Below are 6,681 nucleotides of genomic sequence, written 5' to 3' on the forward strand. Positions count from 1 at the left end.
GTTTACCTGTCTCTGTTCCTAATCAAATAACAGAAATAACATGAGAAAAGGACCACTTGGATAATTACTTCATCTGGTAAAGGACTAAAATGACTTTCTAGTACTCTTGCTAGTCAAATTTTAAATATATCAAGAGGACAATTTGTTGCCTCTGGTAAAATGCTCCCTCCTCAAAACAAAAGATGAACTTGTAGAACCTTTTTCTAGTCAAATAAAAATGTGCTGCTCTTTGACCTCATAATGTCATTTCAAGGAACCTGTCCTTACAGATATACTTAGAAAAGTATGCAAATATTTATTTACGAGATATCTATTACTGTATGATCTGTAATAGTAAAACAAACAAAAAATCCAGAGAGAGCCCTAAATAGCCCATTAATTGTGAAGCAGCCTAACAGAGTGGCTAAGAATTGCCTGAATTCAAATCCGATCGCCACAATTTTCTAGTGATCATGTACAAGTTATCTCACTGTGCTTTTAGTTTACCCATCTGTAAAATGGAGCCAATAACAGGGTCTACTTCATTGCACTGTGATGATATTTAGAATGGTGTCTAATCCAGAGTATAGACTCAATACATTTTAGTTACCATTATTGATAGGGAACTGGGTCACATTTTGGTAGTGGCACACAATGGAACAGTAGGCAACTATTTTAAAAAGAGAGCTGTGTACTCTATATAACCAGAAGGCAAGTCTTTGCCGACTCAGTTTGTCTCCCTTCCTCCAACGCCCAAGAAAAAGTTAGCTAGAGAGGATTAAATTTGGGACATATATATTGAAGAACAAAGAACAAATTTTTTGAGCTCTGGTGGAAAAAGCATTTTTGGTTTGTGGAGGGCAAGAAAGGTGAGAGGCTTTGGAGCAACATGGAGTGTCAGGAGAGAAAAGAGTAACCAACACTTGATGTATTAGTTTGGTGGGTGGGTTCAGGGGAGAAAAGGGACCAGGCAAAGAATTATGGATCCTATAGGGAGATCTGACATCTTTTTGGTCTCTAAATACGCTTTACTGCTTCAAAAACTCTAGCAGCTGGGGACAATAATTTCTCAATCGTTTATTGTGGGTAATCACACTGAGTCAGAGAGGGTGAGTCAACCCCGTTCTCTGGGAGGGAGGTGCTCACAAGGGAAAAAGAATGACCTCTTCTGGGCAGCAGGGCCATTTAGGAAAATTCCTTACCCAGTGCTCTAATCAGTATCTTGGTGCCTCAGAAAAATTAACTGTTATTCCCAGGGGTGATCAGTTGACTTGCTCTACTCAACCTTGAGGGTCAGGCATAATTTGAGTTAACATCAGAATGTTCAAATTCAAGAGAACGCTGGGTACTGCCCAAGTAATAAAATTGAGTAGGCACAGTCCTTGCCTGGTAGCCTTAATTGTATAACATTAAGGATAATAACAGGTCGCTGTATTAGAAGCATAGATATTCCTAATGGTCTCTGTGGTGGTTTGTTTAGCAGAAAGGTTATTGCTACCCTTTAGGGTGTTTTTCATTTTCCTTCTGAAAATTGCTTTTCTTGTACAGGGACTTGATGAATTAAACTACAAAATATGAATGAAGAACCAGTTGCCATCAAAATGTTCACAGTGGAATAAGATGTGGACTCTCAAGACTCAAACATATTATTATATTAAAAATGATTAGGTATCTCTTTTCTGGCAATCAATAGATTTAGGAAAGCGTACCACACTTTCCTAAAAACCATTCCCTTACAAGAAATTTGTCCCAAAATTCCAGTTTGGGATGAGAATCATTCCAGGTTTACCAAAGGGCAATATATTTTATATGCCGAGTCACAATGCAGAAAAGCTACAGAATAAATTAGGTGACAATGACAAATTTGAACCCGTTGAAAATGTACCTCATGTATAAGTGGGAATGATATGAAAGGAAAATATTAGGTAAGAACGTTATAGGCAAACCACTAGAGATACAGAGTGAAAGGAGTAAGGAACACATCCCATCTCTTAGGGAACAAAAGGTTTGAAGAAGGATGGACACACACAGGTGGCCAGTAAAGTGAAAGATAAATAAGGAGAGAGCATAGGTCACAGAGTGACGATACAGCCAGGAGTTCCTGCAGAATAACCCCAATTTCTTAAAGGAATACCACTGCCCAAGTATGATACACCTCATTCCCTCCAGGTTTGCAGGTGTAAAACAAGCCCCATTCCACGAAAGGGTGTGGCTGTTTATTTCCTGCTACTAAACAAACAATAAATTTCTACTTTATACTTTATAAAAATTGCAGTTTGGGTTTTGGGAGCTAGAGGAAGGCACATGTTCTATTACTATTTAACTTTATCCACGTAACACTATACCTCAGATAAAGACCAGGTTGCTTCCAGTCTTAAAAGAAACAGGCAAAAAGAATTTGGCCTTTATTCTTTTTGGCAGGGGAAATTGAGATTAATGAAATTTAGTCATGCTTTACTGCTCCTTTAGGCTTCCAACATTACCCTAGGACTTCCCAGTAACAAAGTAGATGCTTCTGTTCTAGAACAAAGGGCAAAGTCACCCTACCACTAGGTACGTGAGGAAAATCCCAAAGTCTTCAAGAGTTTAAAGATCTCAATAGGTTCAGTTTTCCCTCATGACTTGCCACTTAATTCAGAAAATAATTTATATTAATAATGTACAGTATATTATCTGGCAGGGAAGTTACTTGTCCTGCTGAAGAATATGGTAAATCCTGTAAAGTGGAATTGGAATAGAAGACACTGGCAAACTAGTTTGGGTTCCACTGTTGTACTCATACTGTGATACTAAATGTTACATGAAGACTGCTTCTTTTGGACCTGGTACTATCCAGTCTATAGCAACCCAGGCTAGACAATCTATCTGTAAGCAACCTAACAAACACAAAATTCCTCCTATATATCGCCTCAATTCCACAAAGAGCATTTCAGGTATATGTGCCAAGTTTCTTGAGCTATATTTAAAAGCTTAAAAGAATTTGAACCAATGGGAAGGACCTCATTTCTATCCTGTATGTGATAGGGGACTTATCAACTCTATAATAGATACAAAACCTGTAGAATTGGGTTATGTGGTAAGTAATCAGAAAATGTAGATTAATTGGTATATTATAGAAACTTCATTTCGTAGTTATTATGGTCTTTTTTTTATCTGTATCTCCTTCATTATTTCTGTACATATCACAGGGCCTATGGCAGGAACTAATTGTGGTGGTTTTAATTCTTTGACCCTCCTCCCATCAAGAGGTGGGATGTCTATTTCCTCCCCTTGAATATGGGTGGGCTCTGAGATTGGCTTGACCAATTAAGTACAGGAGGTGATGCTAATTAATTTCTGAGGTTAAGTCATAAAAAGCCTTTTGGCTTCCTCGTTTTCTAAGAATGCTCTTGCTCTTGAAGCCCTAAACCACCCTGTAAGGACAACTAACCTGACACTGTCATGCTGAATAGGCCACAAGGAGATGCTCTGGAAGACAATCCCATCTGAACCGTTCTTCACCATTCCAGCCCCGGAGCCAAACATGAATGAAGATGCTCTCTGGGCACTGAGTCCTCCAGCCAGAGCTGCTTCAGTACCTGCTACCTGAGTCATCCCCAAATATCTCTGCCCTTTCTGTATTTTGGACCCATGGACTCTCATGAGCGTAATAAAATGGCTGCTGTTTTATACCACCAGGTTTTGGGGTGGTTTGTTACATAGCAAAAGATAACCAACACACCTTCTCTTAGAATCTGTGTGGTTTAGTTGGGTATAAGGCTGTTCAGTTAGAGACTATATTTCCTCACCTCCTCTCTGCACGGGTATGTGGCTATAAGTCTTGCCTGTGGTATGTGAGTGGAAATGATGCAATTTCCAAGTCATGTCAATAAAGCATTAAGCGCTTTTTTTCCACTTCCTCTCCCTCACCCACTTCTTGCTGACTCAGTGATAATTAAAGCATCACCTAGGATCCATACATGTGCCAGTTGGCTGTCACACATTCGATTCCCCAGGTAGCAGACTCTGAGCAGAGTTTAGTGTGCAGAGTACTCGTTAAGGAGTTCCCTAGAGGTCAACACCTAAACAGAGGGGAAGAAAGCAGGAGAGGGAAAAGTTGAGCTGCAATGCAGACCCAATCCCAGTGACAGCCTCAGCTAACTCCAGAGAGCTCAGGTGCTAGAATAGCCCTTCAGAATCGTTCCCCCATTGGTTCTAGGTGGCCTTTATATTCCCACATGGATCAGTCATTAGATGTGGGTCACCTTGCCAGATGCTTTCACTAGGTTATAACACATTAGTTATCTATTATTGCATAACAAAATAATCCAAAACTTAGTGGCTAAAACCAACAAATATTCATTATCTTACAGTTTCTATGTATCAGGAGTTCAGAAATGTATGGGGTTGAAGTTAAGCTGTTGGCTGAGGCTGCAGTCATCTCGACTCAACTGGGGGCCAAAGGACTCAGTTCACTCACATGGTCATTGTTAGGGCTCTTCCTTACCACATGGAGCCTTCTCCATATGCTGCCTAAGCGTTCTTACATGGCAGGTGGCGATCTAAGAGGGAGAGAATCAGAGAGAGGCCAAGACAGAAGCTAGTCTTTTAAAAATCTAATCTCAGCAGAGACATCCCTAAATGAATCAGTCAAACCAGCCCGCTCTCAGAGAAGGGATTACAGAGGGTGTGAATCTCAGCCAGCAGGGATCACTGGGCCATCTTAGAGGCTGCCTACCATACACAGAATGCACAGCTTTGTATCCTTCTATTTAGTTTTCATCAGCTTAAGTGTTTTGCCACATTCTTCATTTAAACAAAGTTTTTAAAAATTATAACCACAATATATTCTTGTAAAAACTTTCAAATGTTCAAATGATACAGGTGTAAAATCCTTTTCATGCTGTGATTCATACTGGTTGAAGTACCCAAAGGTATCCACAATTAAACTTTTTTTTTAATCTGACAAGATACTTTTCACACATACATAAACATATATATAGATATTACCGTATACTTAATGTTCATAATGTATCTTGGAGCTCTTTCCACGTCAGCATGTAGAAATCTAGGTCATTCTTTTAAACATCTGCATCTATTTCATTTTATGATTATACTAAAAATATTTTAAGTAGTCCCCTACAGATAGACATTTAAATTTTTTATGTATCTGACCAAAGATACAAATGTACATTCTTACCAATTCCTACAAATGCAAATTAATGCTGGTATATCTTTAGGATAAATTACTGAGACATAGAGTTGCCGGGCCTGAAAAATGAGCATTTAAAATTGCAATGGATATTGTAGTGTATGAATATGTCAGTTTCCCTAGATAATGGCTAACACTGAGTATTAGTAAATTTTAAAATTTAGGTCAAGTCCAGCCATGGCCACCACTGTACTATGTATGTATCTGTATTAGAATGTTATAACATTACTGTAATTGATGTTTACATACCTTTTATTACACAGTTAGCTTCTTGAGGACACAAATTTAACTGCATTTCTCTTTGTAGTCTTAGTACTTAATATCGTACTTAACACACAGTAGATACTCTGCAAACATTTAATAAATGTCAGAGTTGAATTTAAGGCTTTGAGATGTCACTGAATCGTAAGTTAGAAAAGCTGGTTCAAACCACAAAACCTGCCCCTTATTTGTCCCTTATTCTCTCTGGCTTCCATTTCAACTCTTATAAAATGCATGTGTAATAATACTATTTTCTACAGTCCTTTTCAGATCCAAAATTATATGCTTCTAAAAAGGAAATTAATAAGTTAGTCATCTCAAGATCTCTTTATATACCAATTCAAATTAAATATTATAAACTGATCACTAGTCCTACACCATGCATTTGCCGTATTTTTCAATATCAATGTATTGCTTTTCAGTGTAAGTTATTTAAAAAAATATTAAGATGTCAAAGATTTTGAAAACCAGCCATAGGTAAGTCAGTCTTTAATTTAATCTAAAAATTTTCAGTGGTCAAAACTGCAAAAAAAACACACCCTGTAAGCAAAGGGTATTTGGCCCTGAGATCTTTGTTCTCTTAAAATCTAGACTTGAGGTTTAGTCATAGTTTTCTCATTAACATTCTTATCTCTTGGGCTAAATTAAATAAGCAAACTAATTAGAGTACTATGCAATTAAGATATTTAAAACTATTGGTTATTAAAAATTATTAGGGAATTATCAGCTATCTTTTTATAAAAGGTGATCATATATGTGTATACACAAATTTTTTTGTTCCAAAAGACCTTTATCAGATTTTTTTCATGTCTACTTGTTTCTAAAAGTTGAGTCAATCACAAACATAAGGTCTAGCTATGCTAAGACAGGTTCAGCCTTACAAAATGTCCTAAAAAGTAGCTTGCCATACTCGTGTATATCATTAATTTCTGCTTGAACCATAATTTTCTTAACCACACCCAGCCTTTGGTAAAAGAAGTTTGTAATGACTTTGCTAATGACATTTGAACAGCGGTTATGAATGACAATGTTAACATTTTAAAAAACCACCTTTACCACTGCTTTGGTTGCTAAGCTACTTTAGTTCCTCTCTTCTTGGGAGCTTGAATAGTGGTAGTGGAGTAATTTGTTTCGGCAGCAGGAAGGCTGACAGTTTATATTAGCCAAAGATTTATGTTTGCAAAAGACTCCATCTGTCCCCTTCTATGCACATCAACAGCTCTAACCCTCCCCTTCACTATCCTTTCTAT

This window comes from Rhinolophus sinicus, chromosome 17 (genome assembly GCF_057876585.1).
Source record: "Rhinolophus sinicus isolate RSI-liver-muscle chromosome 17, RSI-T2T, whole genome shotgun sequence".
Taxonomy (NCBI): Eukaryota; Metazoa; Chordata; class Mammalia; order Chiroptera; family Rhinolophidae; genus Rhinolophus; species Rhinolophus sinicus.